The sequence below is a fragment of the Mastomys coucha genome, unplaced genomic scaffold, assembly GCF_008632895.1.
Source record: "Mastomys coucha isolate ucsf_1 unplaced genomic scaffold, UCSF_Mcou_1 pScaffold6, whole genome shotgun sequence".
In the NCBI taxonomy this organism is placed as follows: Eukaryota; Metazoa; Chordata; class Mammalia; order Rodentia; family Muridae; genus Mastomys; species Mastomys coucha.
Window position 1 is genome coordinate 53150323 of NW_022196912.1, and position 23417 is coordinate 53173739.

Sequence of the window (23417 nt, forward strand, 5' to 3'; positions counted from 1 at the left end):
ATGAGTCTATCTGAATAATTTAGAATTATCTTCTTACCTTAATGTTCATACTTTTTAAAATTATGTCTGTTCTGTGCCCTCTTTGATGTATGAGAATAACCTCACCTATTTTAGGATTGAGATGTAGCAACTGTTTAGGAAATAGTACTTACCCAACTGATGCATGCATTACTTTATACATTTTTGATGTTTTATGATAAGTCATAATATAGTTTTAGAGCTCACTGAGTAATGTTTTATGGGAAATATATCAATAAATACACAAATGAATCTAAATGTAAAGAGAATCAAACTTAAATTTTGAGGGGAAATTGTATTTAAAGTATAATATGCCATTTCATTTTCAAAATGTTAGTATTAGAACTTTGAAATTGACATTTATAAGTATTGAATATATCCCTTAATAGTTTCCTATGCTTACTGAACAAAATACATTTTTGATCATTGGTAGTATGTCAATGCTATGATATCCCTCTGTCTTTTCTTGTTTCTGTCTTTTCAGATCAAGTTTATGAAGCAATTCCTTTACTGAAACAACTTTATTGTTTTCTAGAACTTTAAATCCTTTGCATGTTCAAAATGTAGGCTGAGCTTCTAATAAAACTTGCCCATTCTTTTCATGAAAGTCTGCTGTTAACATGTGAACTTTTAAGAGCAAACAAAAGTAAAACTGAGAATGAGCCTATGTACCCACCAATGTTAGGATTCTGAATACTTTTATTAGTTGACTGTGGCTTCTTCATTTGTAGGTGATCTTAAGTTTGGTTCCCTGGATAGACCGTGGAGAGAGACTGTGAAATGTTTAGCCCTATGTTTGGTAGAAGTTGAGTGAAAATTAGTGAGAAATGACTTGTAGGATGAATATGGGAGTAAAGTGACAGCTATGCTTTTCTTTCAGTGACATCATTCAAATCAAAGAATCTTTTCTTTGAGCACTTAAAATAGCCCCTCAATTTTAGTCTCACATGACACTGAGCATAATACCATACAGTCAAGGTACATATAGATACACCCATGTAGCCACAACTTCTTTTGCATTCTCTCTCTATCTCTGACTATCTATCCCAAATCACTTTTTATCTTTTTAAATATTTTTTTCTTCAGACTTTCCTTCAGTGTCAGCTCTCAATGGATTGTCTTTAGAACAGCTTAGCTCAACTTCATCCTTAGAAGAGAGCCTCTGTCACACTCACCACCATCCTGCCAAGACCTATGAAATTCTGGGATGTCAGCTCTTTTCTCTCAGGACATTAAAAACACAAACACTTGCTCTTCTCGAGAAGTCATCTTCTCTGTCATCACTGTTGAGTCACCAGCTCAACAGTGAGGAATCTGAAGGAAACCTGCCTTTATTTTCCTTCTGTCTTTTATGCTTGATTATTTGTTTAGATAGTTAGTTTTGATAATTTTGAGGCAGAGTCCCCATGGCCTTGGCTGTCCTAGAACTCATTTTGTAAACCAGGCTTGCCTTATGCTTTGGAGTGCTAGAAATAAAGGTTTGTGCCATCGTGCCCATTCTCTCTGCCTTTTACACTTCAAACATTTTCTTTTAGTCTGCAGCATTTGCTAGTTTCTAATATTTTGTACTTAGGATTCATTTTCTTTTTGTTATGCCGCAGAGCTTAAGATTCCTATGCCTGCTGGAGGTTATGGCTTCTTGATCTTTGAATACCAGCTGCACTCAGGTCTCTGTTTACTGCAGAAACTCCACATAAACATATAAATGCTAGGGTTTCTCTGTCTCTCTCTGTTTCAGTCTCTCCTGTGTCTCTGTTTTTGTCACTCTCTCCCTCCTTCATCTTTACCCGCCCCCATTTTAATCTTTAGTCACAGTGTTTAACTCTTCTCATGCTTTTCATTAATTGTCTAGTCTGGTACCATAATCTGATCTTAAATCCTTCTAATTGCTCACAGATATTTTTGTTATAATTTTATTACTCAAAGCTCTCTCACTTTAGCATAAATCATAGTTTTAGTATTTGATTCCTTGAAATACTTTCAAATGCATTTCCTATTTCCCTAAGGTGACAACCAGACCCTCTTTGAACATACCTGATAACTCTTGCAGTTCAGTGACTGATCTGGGCTGTTTGCTGTCCCATGGCTGCTTTGGACTTCTGATAAGTCTGATGATTTTTAAGTACACACTTCCCACTGATTTTTAAAAATTATAGCATTTCATTAAAATATAGGGTGAAAAGGACTTGATTCAGAGAGTGTTTGCCCACTGTTGATCAGCATCTGGAAGATCTATCCTACATGGGATTGAAGCTACTTGAGAAATGGCAACCTGATTGCCAATCTAATCAAGGCCTATCTTAGAAGTATAACTTCTCAGTGGCATTTATCTTTCATATACAACCAGGACTAAATAACTTTACAGTTAAGAAAAAGTGGAATAGGATCATTCAGAAGTTTGGCTTCATTGGAGGAGGCTTTCTGTAAGTTGCCTCATCATGTGTCCTGGACTTTTCTCTTCTTCACAGTCTAGTAATAGGAAGAAGGCAGAGGTGGTTGGTTGACAGAACCATCTTGCCCTTTGCCCTGATGCAGCTTTTGTAGCTTATAAGTTTTCATTCTCTCTTGAATTCTTTTCCTATTATATTCTTGGTAGCTCTTTACTGCACTTAATAGTTCAGAATGTCATGAAACATATTTGATTTTGCTCATATTAGCAGTTTTGTTGGCTACTGTGGAAGACAGACCAATGTCTCTCCAAGCACTCACCCATGCTATAACATCTAGAACAGAACGTGAATCTTTCTATGTAACATGGCAAGAAGAATTTCAGGTTGTAGGTGAACGAATGTGCTAATCAAGTAACATAAAGCTATGGGGACTTTTAGAGACTGCCTGTGCTTAATATAATCACAGCACTGGGATAAGTTAAAGGAGGAAGGAGAGTCAGAGTGACGCCATATGAGATAGACTGTTACTGATTTGAAGATGAAAGACAGCTGTGAGCCAAAGAATGTGAGCAGCATCCAGAGTCTGGAAAGAGAAGTGAAACAGATTCTCCCTCAGAGCCACCAGAAATGTAGCCCTGCCAATGCCTTGAATTTAGAACAGTCAAGTACACTGTGGATAGCTGACCACAAGTACAAAATCATACATTTGTGCCCTATTAAGCCATTAGGTTTATAATAATATAACAGCGTCAATGGGATAGCAATATATCTCAGCACACTAAAAAAAATTCTCTTTTTTTATAAAAATATTTTATATATTTTACTATATGAAATATATAAAAATATAAATACTAAAAATAGGACATTAAGAATGGTGCTATTCCCATATTTCCAGGTATGCCAATTGTGTAATAATATTATTCAAAACTTTATAAGATGCTATCACTCAATATGATAGCAAAGATATGAAGGGTAATTTCATTTGATTTAATTTTAACAGTTTTTAACACTTATTTAGGCTATTTATATGTTAATTTGAAGGCAAGAAACAAAGTTTTCCAAGTAGTATGCAAATATGTTTATTTCTGGCAAAGTGATAGAAACTGACTTTTTTTTTCCTTTTTACTGGCTCACTTCCTTCACAGTTGTAGCTAAGAATGAAATGGAAATTTTTGCTAAAAATATTATCTTGGCATTTTTTTAGTAAATAGAAGCTAAATACTTATAGCTTTGATCATTTATTGCATATGAGTGCTTATGATGAGAGCTTTTAGATTTGTTTAAATAACATTGCTTAATGAAATTATTCTTTAAATTAAAACCAAACTTGATCTATTTAAAGTGTGCCAGGTTCCTCAGTGTTAACACTATGTGTCTGCTCAAGGCAACTGCTAATTCTGAGACTGGCACTGACTATGTGAGGAGTCTGGTGCTGGGATCCTGAGGTTCAGTAGGAAGAGGGAAGCTTTTCTTCCAGATAGCACAGGATACTTCTTCTTTTTTTTTTTTAATTTTATTTGAAGCTCAAGAAATATATATATATACATACATATATATATATATATATATGCAGTGTTAATTTGACAACCTGCAAAGGTGACATTGACAGAATTATACTTTTATTTCCATTACCTATGAAGCCAGTTTTCTTTCCAATATGTAACCTTTTTATTTATTTTAATATTTTTTAAGATACATTCTTTTCTCATAAAAGACACCCTGATTACAATTTTTCCTCTCTTTACTCATCCCAGTTCCTCTCCACATTTCACACCTCCTGATCCACTCTCTTTCTCTCTCTTTTTACTAAAGAACAAGATTCTAAGAAATAACAACCAAACATGACAAAATAATATAAAATAAAATAAGATGACACAAAAAACATCATATCATAGCTGTACATGGACACACAAGAGAATGAAAAAGTCCCAAGAGAAGGCACAAGACTCAGAGACCATGTTACTCATACATTTTGGAGTCCCATAAAAACACAAGGTTTAAAACTGTAATATACATGCAGAGGACCTAGTACAAACTCATGTAGGCCCTATACTTGTTGCTTCGATCTCTGTGAGCTCTTATCTGCCTTACTTAATTGATTCAGAGGGCCTTGTTCACCTGTTCTCTGGCTCTTACAGTCTTTCTGCCTCCTTTTCTGGGGGATTCCCTGAGCTGTTAGGGGAGGAATTTGATGGGGACTTCCAATTTATTCTCTGTCTCTGTCTCTGTCTCTGTTCCTCTCTCTCTCTCTCTCTCTCTCTCTCTCTCTCTCTCTCTCTCTCTCTCTCTCTCTCTCTCTCTCTCTCTCTCTCCCAGCCTCTCTCTCTGCATAACATCTGCATAATGTCTGCATAATGTCTGAGTCTGTTCCTCCTTGTTGCCAGAGGAAGCCTCTATAATGATAAATGGTTAAGGCACTGATCTATGGGTATAGCAAAATTTTATTAGAAAACATTTTATTGATTTTTATTTTAGACCAGTTATGTTTGGTTTTACTTTAGGTCTCTGGGTTATCTAGTCTCTAGTTCATGTTAAGGAAAGCAGGTCTAGTATAGGTGCTTCTTCTTGGAGAGGGCCTTAGGTCAAATTAGACATTGGTTGACCGATCTCACAAGTTCTGAGCCACCATTGCCCTGGTATATTTTTTACTAGGTTTCCACAAACCCAAAATGCCCCCCCTCATTCTAGCCTTCTTTCTATGCAATCTCTCTCTCCAACCCTGCCCCATCTAATTGCCTGTTTCTGTCTCTATCTGCCCCAAGTCTGCTCATAAAATCTTTATTTTTCCTTCACAGGCAGATTTTGTGACCACCTTGACTCCTCTACTTTATCTATCCTCTCTGGGTCTATGGATTGTAGTTTGAGTATCATCTACTTAACAACAAAAGTTGCCCTATAAGTGAATACATATTTAATCTATGTTTGGGTTACCTCACACAGGGTTATTTTAACTCCATCCATTATCATTTGCCTGAAAATTTCATGATGTGATACAATTTTAAAAAAAAAACTCAAGTAATATTCTATTGTGAAAACATACTACATTTTCTTTATTCATTTTTCAGTTGAGGGGCACCTAGGTTGTATTGAATATGGAGATTGCTTTTGGTAAACTGGTCAATTTTACTGTGTTAATCCTTCTGACCTATGAGCATGAGAGATCACTCCATTTTCTGATATGTTCTTCAATTTCTTTCTTCAATACTGTGAAGTTCCTGTCATATAGGTCTTTATTTGCTTAATTAGAGTTATCCCAAGATATTTTATATTGTTTGTGGCTATTGTGAAATATGTTCTTTCTACTATTTCCTTCTTTCTCAGTCCATTTTTCATTGGTATATAGGAGAACTCTGAATTTATTTTTGAGTTCATCTTTAAAGATTATCAGCTGTAGCATTTCCTTGGCAGAAACTATGGGGTCACTTGTATATGCTATCATATTATCTGTAAATAATGATGCTTCCTCCTTTCCAACTTGTGTGTCCTTGCTCTCCTTAAGTTGTCTTATTGCTCTAGCTAGAACTTCAAGTTCTAGTTCAATAGTATATTGAGTGTACAGACTTATCTTGTTTATGATATTGTGGGAATTTCTTTGAGTTTCTCTCCATGTAATTTGATGTTGCCTATAGGCTTGCTGTAAATTGCCTTTACTATGTTTAGGTATTCTCCTTGTATTATTAATCTCTAGAAGACTCTCTTCATAGAAGGGTGTTGAATTTTGTCCATCCATCTAATGAGATGAACATGGGCTTTTTATTCTTTCTGTTTGTTTATATGGTGCTACAAGAACTGATTCTTTCATGTTGAACAAAGCCTACTTGATCTTGGTATGTGATTTTATGACGTGTTCTTGGATTCAGTCTGTGAGTATTTTGTTGAGTATTTTTACATTTATGTTCAGAAGGGAAATTGGTCTATAATTCTCTTGTTTTGTTGAAACTTTGTTTTTGTTTTTTAATAAGGGTGACCATGGACTCATAAGAAGAATTTGGCAGTGTTCTTTCTTTGTCTATGTTGGCAAATAATTTGAGGAGTATTGGTGTTAACTCTTAATAGAAAGTCTGGTAGAATACTGTGATATGACCATCCAGCCCTGGTCTTTCCTGGACTGGGAGACATTTTAATACCTGCTACTATTTCTACCAGAATTATAGGTCTATTAGTTTGTTGATCTGATCTTGATCCAACTTTGTAAGTTGTATCTCTTGAGAAGATTATCCATTTCTTTTATATTTTCCAAATCTGTGTAATAAAGATTTTTAAAGTATGACAAAATAATTTCTTGGACTCTCATTGTGTATTGCTATGTTCTTCCTTTCAATTTTTATTTTGTTAATTTGGATATTCTCTCTTCATCTTTTATTAATTGTATATAAGGGTTTGTCTATCTTGTTAATTTTGTTAAAGAACTAACTCATTGTTTCATTGATTCTCTGTACTGTTCATTTGGTTTCTATTTTATTGATTCTTGCTATAATTTTGATTATTTCCTGCAGTCTACTCCTTTTGGGTGTACCTGCTTCTTTTTTTATGTAGAGCTTTCATTTGTACTATTAATTTGCTAGTATGAGATCTCCATTTTTTTTTAAATGTAGGCACTTAGTTATATAAAAGTTCATCTTAGGACTTTTTTTTTACTGTGTTTCATAAGTTTTGGTATTCTTTGCAAGGATTTCTGTTGAATTCTAGAAAGTCTTTAATTTCTTTATTTCTGTCTTGATTTATTTATTATTGAGTAGAGAGTTATTCAATTTCCATGAGTTTATAGGTTTTCTGTTTTTTTTTTATGATATTGTAAAAGTCTAGCTTTAATCTGTGGCAGTCTGATAGGATACAAGAGGTTATTTCAAATATGTTTTATCCTTTAAGACTTGTTTGTGACCAAGTATGCAGTCAGGTTTGGAGAAAGTTCCATGAGATGTATATTCTTCTGTGTTTGAATGAAATTTTTTGTAGATATCTATTAGGTCCATTTGGTTGATAATGTCTGTTAGCTCCAGATGTAGTTTTACTGTTTAGCTTTTGTCTAGATGATTTGTAATAGCCTGTCTCATTGCTGAGAGTTAGTTACTAAGATGACCCCCCATCAGTGTGTGAGGCTCAGTATCTGATTTAAGATTTAGTAATATTTCAAACCTTTGTAACATTTAATAACGTTACAAACAGGAGTATCTAAATGTTTAAGGCATAGATATTAATAGTATCATAATGGACTCATCATGCCTGGTGGTGGTGCAAATTTTTATCCCAGCACTTAGGAAACAGAAACAGGAGGATCTCTGTTACTTCAAGGGCAGCCTGACCTAAAGAGAAAACTCTAGGACAGCCAGGGATTTATACAGAAAAATCCTGTCTGGAAAGGAAAAAGAAACAAAAGAAGAAACTAACAAACAAAACAAGAGTTAACTTATCATCTTGATTGAAATTCTTTTATGTATATGAAATATCCTTCCCAGCCTTTTTGATTACTTTTCGTTTGAAGTCTATTTTGTAGATATTGCAATGGCTATACCAACTTTCTTCATAGCTCCATTTGATTAGAAAATCTTTTTCTAATTCTTTATTCTGAGGTAATGTCTATCTTTGATGTCAAATGTGAATTCCTTGTGTTCAGCAGAAAGATGGATTCTGTTTTAGCTTCCATTTGGTTAATGTCTTTTTATCAGACAGTTGAGTCTATTGATATTAAGAGATATCAATGGCTTAAAGTTATTAATTCCTGTTATTTTGTTTTTGGTATTGTTGGTGGTGGTGCTGGTGGTGGTGGTGGTGGTGGTGGTGGTGGTGTGTGTGTGTGTGTGTGTGTGTGTGTGTGTCTGTGTGTGTGTCTGTGTGTGTGTCTGTGTGTGTGTCTGTGTGTGTGTCTATGTGTATATATGTATGTGTATATGTATGTATTTATGTGTATATCCTTAAAAATATATAATGCTTCACTAAATTTTGTATCATCCCTTGCACAGCAGTCATACTAATCTTCTCTGTATTGTTCCAATTTTAGTGTATAGACTGATAAATTTAGCACCATGTAATTGTTTTTAAAAAAACTAAAAACAATGTCAAAATAATAAATATCAAGGAAATAAACCTGTCAATAATAAAATGAAATAATGATTTGACAGTTTTCTGAACTATAAACATAAATGATTTTAAAATAACTGTTTAAAGAAGGAATCAACATGTCTAGCCATCAAGTTATTGTAAATTTAAATTACTTTGGGATATCCCCTCACTTCAGTTATAATGACTTTCCTAAAGATATATGACAACAAATGTTGGAGATTCATTGGTGGTGCAAGTCTAAATGAGTACTGCCATTGTGGAAATCGTATTGAAGGTTGTTTAAAAAAATGAAAAATAAAACTACCATGTCTCATTTATTTCACTCGAGCATGAATACCAAGAGAATTCCATACTTTGCTACAGAGTTTTTTCACCCCCATGTTTATTGTTGAAATCGATCCAAGAATGTTGTACAGCAAATGAACATTAATTTCATATTTAAAGTAGAATATATACAACACTAAACACATGAAGTCACAAAATTTGCATGAAAGTAAATGTACTTAGAATACATAATATAAGAAAGCTCATATAATCTTAGGAAAAAACCCAAACCCTATGTTTTCTGTTGTATATCTATTCTATCCTGTAATATACACATGTGTATGTGTAAACAAATTTTCTTGTGCATATAAAGTAGCATATAAATCATTGAACACGGGAGGGTAATTAAAAAGATAACGTATATACAAATTAGGAGAGAAAGGAGGAGATACATCCTAATATATCATTCATGAAAGTTATTTTTATCTTTTCAATGTCAAAGCAAAACAAGTTCTGAAATAGGCAATGACCACATGTAATCTCATATTCTTATGGGAATTATGGGAATTACCTGGTGGGAAGATCTGAATTTTAAGTTATGTCTTTCATGGCTTATCTATTCCTGTAGTGCTTTGTAAGCACTAGTAAACTTAAGAATTTTGTTATTGAAACATTTATTTTAGTTATACAAATAATAGAATGTAATAATTTCTAGGAAGATAATATAATAGTCATAATTTGAAGTATTTATAAAGTCCTAGGAACACTAGTCCTTAAAGTATAATACATAAGAACTTTGAAAACACAAAGAAACAAGATTTAGTAAATACAGAATGTCATGTTCATTAAAGAACATTTTGGTTATTGATGAAATGCTCTCAAATGCCAATTAATGCTTCTTGGCTTTATTTGTATCATCTCTAAAATGAAAATGAATCCGTATATTGTACTTAAAATTCTTTCCTTTCTAATATTCAGTTTTAGGAAGAATATATGCATACCTAATACACACATATACAAATGTGCATAGTATTACGTTGTGGATAATGTAGTGATAGGCAGAAATGTTCCCTTTTCTAACATACTAAATATGTCTTTCAAGATAAAAATCAATAAGAATAATACCTAGTGTGCATTACTAGATAACATCATCTATGGAAGGAGAGAAAAAAAGAGATACATCCTGTAGTAGCTAAGGCAAAGTTCTTTAACATTGATACAGTTCTCCCAAACCCTTGGCTGTTTTACAGACCTTTTGATGGGGTTAGTGATGGTCACTGCTACAAAATGCTGCCAATAAACAAAATTCTTTTCTTTTTACTGACTATCCTTTCCTTCTATTTATTCAAAAATTTGGAGACATCCTTCTATGGAAAATAAGTTACTCCTGTTCATCTTGCTTGTCTGTAAAACCATTCAATAAAGGTAATAATGACTGTTAATGTATGTCTGTAGTTGCAATTAAGAGGTTTGCCAAAGGACATTTTTGTTCTTTATGACTTTCCTATAATATAACTCGTCTTTTAATCAAATATTTGACAAATAGTTGCTCTAACTTACTTCTTCTCATGAATTTTTTTATATAGTCATTTTGGGGAATTATTTTTAGCCCAGTACCTGAATAACTGGAGAAGAAGATGAATTGCAAAGTTGCTTCATAGTAAGAAGCAGTGAATTTTTAGGTTGTGAGTGGAAGGAAACCTCCTCTATTTGTCTGGATACAAATCACAACACTTTTAAAGGTCAAACTTCCTTCAGGTAGAATCTCAATTTTACTCTATATTGACTGTATTTGTTAGAATAAGTGCCCAGCTATTGTAAAAGTTTATCTCCAAAAATGTAGAAAACTATGTGAAATGATTTGAAGTATATGATATATATTATATGAGTTCTTATATTTCATTGTCAAGTCTAGAATAATAACAATAATGACAAATGAAGAAAAGCACTTTATTTACAAAAGAATTGATGGGATCCCACTTACTTAATATTTTGAATTGTCATTCAGAATGCCGGGATGAAAAATAATTTTGAAGGCATAGACTTTGTTCTCAAGAAGTTTTGAGTAATGAGGTTAATTAATGAGTGGACAGTTATCATGACTACGGGAACATATTGTCATGTGAGGTAAATGGTATGTTAATGCCACTAAGGTAGAGGAGATTTATACAGCTATGAATTAAGGGAAAAAAATCTCAAAACAAGATACAGCAAAAGGCTTAAAGAAAAAGTAGCAGAAGTAGATAGGAGTACGTTTTAAATGGAAAAAAGATATTAGATGAACCATTTGTGTTTACTGATCAGTCAGAGGTCAGAGATAAAGAAGGAGAGAGTTTTATTTGATCTTTTAATTTTCTAGTCTTTTTGGGTCAAAGTCTCTCTGACATCCTTGAAGGCAAATGTACTTAGTTCATTGATTGGCATCTGTGCTTTGATGAACATTGAGACATTTAAATCATGTTTCAAGTATGTAGATCAGAAAGATAAATAAACCTAGAGGTGTTAGGCTTCTATCATGATTATACATTTGAATATATCCATGGACATTGTATAAAAATAATGATTGGGGGAAATGTGTTTTTCCCACTTTCATAGAGTTATGATTGGCAATTATATTTTCTTTCCCTTCAGAGGTGTCATTTTAAAAGCCTACTATACTTTTAATGATTTATGTTAGAGTGTCTCTATTAGCTTTAAAACAGCCAACTAGAGTCATACTATTTTAGATTGATCTGTCTAGTTAAATAAAATCGTTCTTTATTCACCACTATCGCCACCGACACTTTTAAATTGAGCACTTTGAATCATACTTTGAAATGAAGGTGTAGGTCTGTTTTAACTTTTTACCATGTAATAAAATTTGTGATTCAAAGTTTCTTTCAAAGAAATGGGTTTGGCTAGAAGACAAGTCATGTCAAACAAGAATTTCCACATTTTAAGGCCCCACAGGAATCTGTCTTAATGGAATATAAATTATGACTTTATTTTTCAGATGACTACTAAGATCCAGGTGACTAGACTAGACAACAGTATAATATAAAATATATATCTCATCATCATTGGTACATTTGTCTCATTAACCACAGGAGAAATTCATAATTACAAAATTTAAAAGCATATATTTCCTTTTAGAATCACATCATAGCATTTTTTTATTTGGAGCAAATTTCAGCATACACAATTTTTAGTCTTAAAACTTACCATATTTGGTGTTTTTAATCCTTGTACTTCTCATGAGTTTGACTATGGAATTTAAAATGGTTCACTACTCTGTAGGAAGAGTTCATAACTTCTTTAATAATATTTCATATACCTGATATATAAATTAATTTTTCTATAGACTATTCTAATGTGGGTTACTTAATATAGTAAAATAGAAATCTTAGTTTAATGACATACTCTTAAATCCATAAGAATTAGCACAATTTAAAATAGTAGGTGAAAACTTAAAATTGCATATATAATCTAATCATTAAAATTGAGCCATCTGCAAAATTTTCAAATCTAAATAGCATCATAAATAATATTACCTTTTAAGCTAGATAACAAAATTGACTGTATTTTGCAGTTTAAAAAACACAGTCATATTCTAAGTTAATTTGGGCTTTAAGCCAAAGAGAACTTGGGAACATTTTTAGGTTTGAGCAACTTTCTCCCAGTTGGAAGGAGCCCAAGTGAACTGATCACAGAACGTGTTTTCTGTTATCCGGCTCTGTACCAAAATATTTCTTGTAGCTTGAAAATAATAAAGATTTTGCAAGGCCCAGGGCGTCTTTTATTTATTTATTTTTTATTTATTTTTTGATCCAGGAATGAAGTTGCCCTGGATTCATATAACTGAAGCCTGATTTCCTCTCAGCCATTGAAATTTAAAACCCTTCCATTTATTGGTATGAAATCACGAAAGTCTCCTAAAACTGTCAAAACACTATATTTAATGAAGTCAGTACATGTCAAAAGTTTTGTTTCCATCTCAGTACAATATAGCGTAAAAAGTAAAAGCAACACAGCAAGGAATAGAAGTCATTAATTAAAACCCATTATCAGAAGATCCTTTTAGTTCCTCCTTAACTCATCCTTTAAAAGATTCTCCAAAGAAAAAATATAGTTTTTTGTGTATATTATAAATTTACTCTATTCACATTTAAATATGTAGGATGTATGAATGTCTAGAAAATGACTTACTTAGTGTTTTATCCTTTATTATTATGAATTATAAAAATAAAAACAACCTTTCAAATATATCCTTACCTTTTAGTGCATGTATTTAACTCATAAAGTTCATTAGCCATGATACCTAGAACATTGTTGCCACAAAAAGGTATTAAAAGTCAAGAATAATTTATAGAACCTTCTGTGTGACATCATTTGTACTGATACAGTAGACAACTTAATTGTTGATGCAGCTTCATGCTACAATAAATTTATAGCTTGCTTAAAGCAAAATATAGGTTTTTATTAATAATTTCATATCTTACCTGCCAGATTAAGTATGTGTGCTGAGTACAGGGCAAAGTGTCTGTGTGTAATTTTCAAATGATTTCCTTAGTGTAGAATTGAATATATAATTTAGTTTTATTCTATTGAACAATCTGAGTCAAAGAAAATAACTGAAAATTCATAAGGTGTACAAAGTGGCCATTATCCATTTGTCACGGGAAAAGGAATTGAAGCAACATGTTTTTGCCATGTGTACTTCCCAGTGTGAAAACACAGAGAGGGTTATAATCTAATGTTCTCATTTTTACACATCAGGGAGAGATAAGATATAGAGGAATGTGTCCTTACTGTCTTAGCATAATTTTAAACCAGAGTTTTTTTATATGATACATCATGAATAATTTTTATATTTTTATTCTTTATACTTTATGATGATGATCAAATAACTTACTCTATCATATTTCAGAGTGCATTGAACTGGGTAGTGTTGGCTACCAGCACCAACATTAAAGAAAGGGTTCTTCTGGAAATAGGAGTTAGAAATTGATAGGAAGAGATAGAAGGAGATAGGAGAGAGTGGCCACAGAAATACCTACCCACGTGGAAGGGTAAAAATTAGACAGCAGACTTTACTGTTCAGCCATCTTGAATTTAATGATCATCCTTTGTTCCCCCTGAAGGAAAATACCTGAGGCAAAAACCACTCCCCCCAAAATACGTCCGTGTGATAGTCCAATCAGCGACTTCCTTGTTACTCCGTGGTGGTAGAGCTTTCGAATGTAACTAGAACCCGGTTGGAGGCATGGCAAATAGCAGGAGATGGGCAGAGAGGTGTGGCTATCAGAGACAGGTCTCAAACCAGGAGGGTTACAGGGTAGTATTACTAAGAAGGCCACATCACATTCTGAGCTTTTAGGGTTGAGCCAGGTGCCAGATGCTCTGACTGACATTTGGTGAAATGGTTTCTTGGTTGGGTTAAGGGATCCTTAAACCAGAGTTCTTAAAACATTTACTTTTCTGCCCTCTGGTAGGGAGGTGCAGGATGGAATAAAAAAGAAAGTTGAAGGAACAGATGTAGGAGACAAAGCTTAGAGAGATGATGAATAGGCTCTGATGTGGTGCACCCACAAGTTAGTGAGGCACAAGTAAGACTTTTACAATTATATCTCAAGAGCACACCATATTTTAAGTATTAAATCAGAATTTATTTGTTGAGTGTCAGCTGCCTCACTGAGCTTTAAGATGGCTTCAAGGTTGGGAATCATGGTATGTAACTTTAATCCAGCACCTAGAAGGTAGAAGAAGGTAAACCTTTGAGATTCTGATGCAACCCAGTTCTGCATAGCCAACCCCATGGCAGTGGAGGCAGCATAGTGAGACCTTATCTCAAAAACAACACACCAGCCAAGCAAACAGACAGACAGACAGACAGACAGACAGACAGACAGACAGACAACTAGCAATAGCTGCAATGAGGAATCTTAGAGAAAGGGGAAAACAGAAAGAAATTATGATCTGCAGTGTTTGCCAGGGCTAGCTTAAGTAAGTCACTGACTAGTCTTAACTTTCTTATTGAATGTTTTGTGCAATTAAAAAATAACAGGGTTTCATATTTTTATGAGAATATTTGATCAGAAAGGTAAGAGAAGTCCTACCAATTTCTAGTTCTATGGAAACAACTTATTTGTTTATCTCCACCCATGAAGGCTGTTTAGAAAACATGGCACTATAAAAAGTCATGGTCCTCTGAAAGCTCAATCATGGACATATGAAATACATAATCAGAACATTTTCAGCCATAACCAAGAGATGAAAAAATAAGACTTTTAATATGCAATAACCTGGAAAACTCAAATCCCTGCAAAACCTTCAGCTGTAAATCTCCCTTATGTTTGCATAAGAAAATAGATGTTCCAAACCTTTGATGTCAGCATGGTTCCTCAATAACCAAATCAAATACTCAAATGACTTTAGTTTTTCCTTAGCCAGTAGATTTGATGTTGCACCCATAATTTTTGTGTGTGGCTATGAAGTGTATGTAGCCTGACTCTTCCCTTCCATGGCTGCTCACTAAGTGTGCAATCTTATTCAAATAATGGTCTCTGTGGGAGCTGAAAGGACAGAAAGAGCTAGAAAAGGATTAAGAATATAAGAGACTTTTAAAGGATGAAGCAAATGTTAAGAGTTTCTTCAGGTCAATGCATGCACAGTTTGTTCTCATTTATTCTGTAATATAGGCATTTTTCAGTGAGTTGGAGCAGGGAGCCCATTTATTTCATACAGTAAAGTGTTCAGGGATCCTGTCAAACTTTAAGCGAGGACATTTACTTGATATTGCCATCTATTTAAAAAAAATGAAAGGCAAACTAGCATAATTTACAATGCAGAATTTAAAGTCTAATACTTTGAGTTGTTAGAAATATACAACAATGTCCTGTTCTCAATCAGATGAATGTTATTTAGCTAGAACTAGATTGGTAGAATAATAATGACCCTCACAGATTACACAGCTCTCTAAGCATGCATGTCCATGGAAATCTCTGCTCACACACCTCTTGTATTCCTTTTCTACCTAATATTTTCAGGGCATAGTCAACCCAATATTCCGCTTTGCACAGCTCTCCTCAACTCTCTACTGCTCTACACTCCTCTCCTTTTCAGCACCTTCCTGTCCTCCACATTCTTTTATGGCAGAGAACAGCTCTCTCACTTTTTCTAACAAGAAACACACACTGCAGGTCAGCAGCAGAGGTCTCCTTCATGCTCGCGTCACAGGTCAAGCAAGATCACTTACATTTTTCAGTAGGTCACTTCTTCTCACTGGGTGGGATATGACCTTTTTCCTGTTCATAGAAAAGAAACCACCCCAGATGTTTACCACCCCCTCTCCTGTTCTTTGTTTTCTTCTATTCTTTCCTTGGTCAATGGCAACCATGCAAACTGAGACATTAATCATTCTAGCTATCTTATTAAGATTTCAGAAGCTGGTGTTTAGTTCTATACAATTCTGTTATAACATAAGATGAAAACTCACAGTACTGAAAAAGCATAAAATTTAGGGTATGAGCCCTCATTTTTATCTTAAATATATAATTCTGTAATTTCTTCTGGGTGATTTGTTGCTTCGCAAAAACATATTTTGAAATATTATTTATGTGCATTTAGCTCTACATCTATGTGGACAGCATTAGCAACATTTATAGGGTGCACTTGCTTTCATAACTGCATTTCCTCAGTGTCTAGTGTCAGCTGCTTCTTGACTAACCATCACTGATGTCTCTCATCTTTTGAGATCTTTCAGATTTTCTCACTGATTCCAATACAACCAACATTACAGGGAAGCAGATATTGTACTAATTAAAGACATGTAGATAATTTGATTTGTATGTAGGAGTGACAACTACAGAAGTTATCTATCTAATTTTCTTTCTAAAGATCAGCCCATGCTAAAAGGTCACATGGCTCTTAGTCCAATAGCACGACCTTAAACACAGACACTTTTCATGACCTGGTGGGAGATGAATAGAGCAATCAATATAAGATCAGCTTCTGATCATGGCACTTATTATGAGGAGATTAGGGATGGACTTCCTTTTGGAAGCAGCCGGTGGAAAGGGGACAAGCAGTTGTTCTGCAACAAAAGCACTTGCACTGCTCACTTTCATTTATATGTTTTAGTGACATTTCCAAAAATTTTAATTCTTAAATAACTCTTACATTTCCAATCTCTTTTATATTCCAAGGTGGTTTTTTTTTTTTTTTTTTTTTTTTTTTTTTTTTTTTTTTGGAGTCCTGGAATTGGAGCAAAATAATACATCACGAATCAAGGAAACCTGGCAAAACTATGCCACTCCCTTTCTTTCCACACTTACTTTATTATTGAACATTCATATTCTATAAAATTCCATAACTAGCATGACTTTCAAAAAGGGTTACTGTCTAGCTTTTTATATTTTAGATGAATAAGCTAGTAAATTAAAATCACATTTCTGTTGCAATGAACTACTTTCCAAAAAATTTGTTTATTGCACAATGTTATTTAAAATATTAATAAGTAAAATAGTTCTACTTGACATATAAATTAATTTAGGTTAGTATTTTAATAATTATTAAAATATGAGGTAATAGATAAAACAGGAAACTAATAGCTATAATGAGTTTTACCAAAGCTCATGCAGTGTTTACTTAAGCTATTCTTAAGTTTGTATACTACTACAGAAACAAGTAAGGAATTCTGTGTATATTTGTTCTCAAATATCTATTCCTATCTTTTGACGCCATAAGTAAATGGGTAGGAACACATCCTGAATTTTATAGCCCTGTAAAATTTTGTGTCCCTGAACTTATTTCTCTACCAAAATGTTAAATTTATTGTGTTACTCATGTTGCTAAAAATCCTTTGTACAATCAAGGATTTATATGTTAACTATTACAGTATTTATTTATTTTTTACAAGGTGTTGAGTTACAAAACTTCTTGGAGCCCTGAAAGATTTCATGAGCCCTTACTCTTGTGGCTAACTAGATCTGATTTCACGTCTTTGCATTTATATATTTGCTTATGTAGTCCTCTGTACAGAGTAATTCACAAACATTAATTCATACTGTTAATGGTAAAGAACATTTTGAGAACTACTTACCTGGTATTTTTAATATGCTCAGGTATGGGAATGTATTTGACTTTATTTCACAGTCAACATATGCTTTCAGATTACTATCAGTGACAGTTCCAGCCCAACGCATGGAATTACAGAAGCAATCTTAATATTGGAAAGAATTTTTTTGAATATATAGTTGTTTCTAGGAATATAAGCAATCATTATTCTGTGTTTTCCATAGGGAAATCCCCTGTGTATGGGGTGGGGTGAATTTAACTGACTCCTAAGTAACTGGTAATAATGTAACGATATTAACTAAAGTGGTGGCATGTATAGAGATAGATCCCTGGTTATTTCACTGAGGAAGAGTGTGTGCTGCTGTTTGGCTCAGACTTCTCCATAACTTCCCCCTCCCTTTTTTCTTGGCCAAGCCATGTTACCAAATGTCATCCACACCTTTATGATTTTCTAATTTCCTGCAGGAGTTTTGCTATTTCTCATGCCATGTCATGATAGGAAAATAGCTTCTTGCATTCATCAGATGAGGTAATTCTCTCTACTATTCATATTTAAGTATGAGTGTTACACAGCAATGATATTAAACAGGAAAAATCATCCTTTCTTTTGAAAACTATTTTTTGAATTTCACTTGAAACATTTTGCTATAACTATTTTCTCAACATTTATTTTATTGATTCTTTTGTGAATTTCACATCACACACCCCCATATCATACTTACTTCCCAGTTTTTCCATGTCCCACCTTGGATCCCCCCACCCCCAACAGAACAACAGCAAAAAGAAAAAATTAATGATTAATAATATTCAGTACAGCCATTGATGTAAAGGATTAGAGATAGTGAAAGTAATGTAATAAATTAAAGTTATTAAATTTCAAGGCTGGGGATACAATTGAGAAAATAAAGTGCTACAAGGGCATCAAAGTGACTCTGATTTTGTTAGTGAAGACCTCTAACCATGGTGGCTCCTATGAACTTAGACTATAACACTCATACTAGTAACAGCATGCTCAGGCTTTCCCTCATTGTCCTAAAGTGATATTTTGTTTACTGACATTTCTGTATTTACCTCTTGGATTTCTCTGTGTTATAATGCGTATAACTTCCCATGGCTTTACCCAATAATACACACAGTAACCACAGGCTTTGCCACCCATGGGCCAGTTCCAGAATAATGATTAATAGGCCTAATTAATAAATTATAAGCCTATTTATTCTACTCTTTGTCTGTCACGTGAGTAATTACTTCTGCTCAGATCCCCATGCCTACTTTCTTCCAAATCAAGGTGAGAAATTCTCCCACAGATATGAACCTTACTCCCAAGTTCCTCTTTCTGTAAGATGTCCCAGTTTCTAATCCTGGCTCTGTTTCTTGGCCATCAGAGTTTTAATGATAGGTGATGGTGATGCTTCCACAAAATGCACGATATTACCCCTACATCTCCACCTTTCAGTCCAATTGAAGGCTCTTTCTAAAACATCAATAAGCTGGATACAAAGAGAATATCAGGTAAGAATTACATTTACAATGTCCAGTCATTACATATTTGGGGACCTTGGAGAAAGTACTCCATTCATTGCTATCTTGGTGAGTCCAAAGATCCATACCTAAATCACCTTTTAAAGAGTTCCCTAATATCTATTTTATGGCCTCAAATGTAGCAATTAATTACTTATAATTTTCCTTTCATATCTGCTTTGTTCCTTGCTTTAAGGTGAATTTGGTAAGACTAGCCTGGGGCTGAGTCCCTCTTCAACAGACTAAAATGCTTTCTTTGAACATAGCAATCAGTGTTCCCACAGGAAGTGTAGTGAACAAAGTGTAAAACCTTTATGTTAGTTTGATATCTATAATTTGTTCTTTACACAAGCTTTACTCACTATTGTCAACTTTCCTGTATCCTGTCAACCTTTTAAAGTGCTTATGGTTATATTTTCTCACAGAACAGTAGCTTCCTGGAAACATACTTATAGAAAGTACTTCATAATCACTTCAAAACATTGGACATTCTCATACAAAAAACAAGTGTCTGGGAGAGAGATTGGCTGGCTATATTCTCTTCTCATGAGTTGTCTTATTCTTGATCTCATGGCCAAATATAATTCTAAACTGTCTGTGATTTACTCTTTTTTAAGTCAAGAAGAAGGTGACCCTTTTTTTCAAAGGCAGGGTAGAACTGCACTTATGACTCATTAGAGGCTGGAAATTTACCACACTGTATGGTTATAGCCATATTTCTATGGAGATATTTGACTTGAGGGGGAAAAATGACTATTTGAAACTATGTTCCATAATGCCTATAACTACAATAGTAAAATGTAGACCACCAATGATTTATATATGCCAGTTCTTTATAAGAATTGCAAATATTTTCTGTTTTCACTGCTGTGAAATTCTTTACAGCCTTTTGTCAGTGTGGTTAGTCTTTGAATGTACAATTCCAGGGGATTTCTGGCCTACTATCTTTAATAGGGGGCAGAAGTAATAACAAAGATTTGCAGTGATAGATTCACCTGGATTTTCTATTGATTAGTTCAGCAAATACATATTGAGAATCTACTGATTGTGTGGGGGATGGTATATTTGTATGTGTATAGACATTAACTCTCTGGGCAATGTGCCAAAGAAAGACACACGTGACTTCCATGGTAAATAATATCTAGGGCATAATATGGCCTGTAAAAATTGTGGGTATTCAAGTTTCCCTTAAAGAAACACTAGAGAAGAAAGACCATCTGTGATGTGGATTTTAGGAGGCCTATGGTAATATAAAAATGGGGGATAGAACAATGAAATACCAGTCTGTGAGTCTTTCAGGCCTGATGACAAGCTTTAACTTAACTGGATTTCTGGATGTGTTACTTGTCTCTGTAGTTAAGTTATTTCTTTTTCTTATTTACTAGTGTACCAATTCTCAGAATTGCTGAGTATTCCACCAATTGATGTGTTTAGGTTAAGGGGGCATTTTTAGGGAAATCATACATGTACAGTAGCTGCCATGGTTATAATCCACATGTAATTTGATGTTTTCTATTCAATCTGCCATGATGATCACTAGTACAAAGTTTATGTTTACCTTTGAAGAAGTACTTCAGCTATTATCTAAAGGATAGCAAGAACCAATAAAGAGATTTGTGATTTTATTCAGTAAGGACAAATGATGAGCACAAGAACATATAGAAGGGCAGTGAGAGAGTCAGGTCCTTCACCATGGGTCCTGGAAAGGGCAAGTTACTATTATGTACCTACATTATGGGATATTTATTTGTTAGAAAGAGAGATAAGTCACCTTGTATGTCATCTCTGCCATATTCCCAATCTCTTCAAATTGTTTCAAATAAGCCCTAGAGCTTATGTAATAAGGTGAGTATGATATAAAAGTGTATCATTTGGGAGCAATTTCATCTTTGATAATAGTTAAAATGAACTGGAATCTTTTGAGGTATAGTACAAATGGTTCCTTTGACAATTTACAGCTTAAAGTTGGAGATTTCAATCATATCTACTAAGATTTTATAATTCTGAAAAAAAAACAGCTCATTCAATAGACTATTTTATTGAACATTTTTTTAAAAACATATCATAATAATTTAATAAAGATTAATTTTGCCTATGAGACTTAAAGGCATAATTATTTAATGATCAATAAAATATGTATATATGCTAACATAAAATTTTGTGTATATTGATTGATGTTTAGGATTTCAAAAGCTACTGTCAGAAATACATTTGTGTTTGTCTCTTCTACTACTGTTCCTGAACTGCAGCCCAGGTTACAAGCTATTCAGAAGCCACTATTTGGAAAAGGAGAGTTGGTAACAAGCAAGCAACTAAATTTATTTGAAATCTAGTACTTTAGGAAGACAGATCTCAAAATGTCATCTCAAGTAATAAAGGGCACAAAGGACTCTAATATAGGGGGAAATGTGGTATGAAGAGACTAAGAATGCAAGGGTACATCCTGAATTGGGTCTTTCTCACCCTTGCATGTCTCTGTTTTCCTCCCTTTGACCTGCTTATCACCAAGAACTTCAACCTTTTGAGACAGTTCCTATATGTTTTCAGAATTTAAACCACAAAGCATTTTAAATGTAAGATCTGAGCTGACAGAATGAGCTAAAGACCATGAAGGAAGATTATGTGTAAGAACAATACTCTAACTAGTTTGGTGAAACTTCTCTTTAGAATTGACAGTATTAGGTAAAAGATAGTTGAAGAGATTTGTAAATGCATCAAAGAGAAAATAAACTTAATACTACCAAAATCAGCTCCTCAAATGAGTGGCCTTATATTTCTGGACAATCCCTATATATTTTTAATAACTCCAGTATCTATATTTGAAACTCCCAAACACAATGTTACAATAGTCTAAAGAAGCCTGACAAATATTCCACCCTCTTTCCTAAAACAAGGTACTTTACATGAATAATAAAGTCTTACTTTCCATATATTCAAAACATCTATGCATCATCTTAATTCAAAACAAATGTGTTAATAGAATAGACAGAAAAATGTTCATGGTTTGAATTATGAAAAATTATTTTTTATTTGTTAAAATACAATATTAAAGGAGTTACAAATCATGAAGATACAGTATTAATATACACAAGTAGAAAGAAGCAAGTCAGTCATTATTCTTAGGTGTGTATGTGTCCTTTAGATTTGTCATTCTAGAATTATTTGTTCCTTTTGTTTTCTTGGATATAGTTAATCTCTGTAAGTTGGAGGTTTCCTTCTACTGCCTTCTGTAATGCTGAAAGGCCTACAAAAAATAAACTATGGAGGAAATAACATTGTAAGCTCAAGGACTCATTTGGTGGTGCGTGGAAAATGTTCAGTTCCCCAAATAAATGGAGTGTTTGTTGCTCTTTGAGACTCAGAATGTTGAAGAGTGTCTGATAAATTAAAAGCCTGTTCATGCAGGATATCTACACATACTTTTTGAATTATATTTTGAGGCTGAAATCACTGTACCTTACAAATAAAGATTAAGCTGCACTGTGGTTTTCTCTAAATATCTAGAAACATATTTTATCCAGAACTCCCAGTGACCATTTCAGTCAGTATCCCTAAATAATTTCTAACCAGAATAATAGGAATAGAGGAAGGAAAAGAATATCAGCTCTGAGGACAAGAATATTTTCAACAACCTTATAGAAGAAAAGTATCCTAATTTAAAAATGGGACTATCTATAAATTTTTAAAAAAGCATACAGAACACCAATTAAACAGGATCAGAAAAGAAATTTCCCTGGACACATAAAAATCAAAACACTTAATATAAAGAAGAAAGTAAATATATTACAGGTTGAAAGGGAAAAAGACTAAGTAACATATAATGTCAGAACTAAGAGAGCAACACCTGATGCTCAGTGAAAATTCTAAAAGTCTGAAGGGTGTGGGAAAATGTTCTACGGATTATAAAAGGCCATAGATGTTAGCACAGACTATTATCCCAAGCAAAACTTTCAATCAAGTAGACAAAAAGAATACACTCTATGATAAAAGCAAATTTAAAGAATATCTATCTACAAATCCAGCCTTACAGAAGGTTCTAGAAAAAAATTTTAAAAGCTCCAACATAAAGAGGTTAGTCATGCCCAAGAAAACACAAGGAACAAATAAACC

At 33.6% G+C, this 23417-nt stretch overlaps 1 protein-coding gene and 1 non-coding gene across 5 annotated transcripts in view; one reads left to right on the top strand and one right to left on the bottom strand.

The window, feature by feature from the left end:
• Agmo (alkylglycerol monooxygenase) overlaps positions 1-23417 on the top strand; it is a 329966-nt gene that overhangs the window by 213110 nt on the left and 93439 nt on the right. The window lies entirely within an intron of this gene.
• LOC116081237 lies at positions 8323-8425 on the bottom strand. Its single transcript, XR_004114760.1, has one exon. It is a non-coding gene; the product is annotated as a U6 spliceosomal RNA (small nuclear RNA).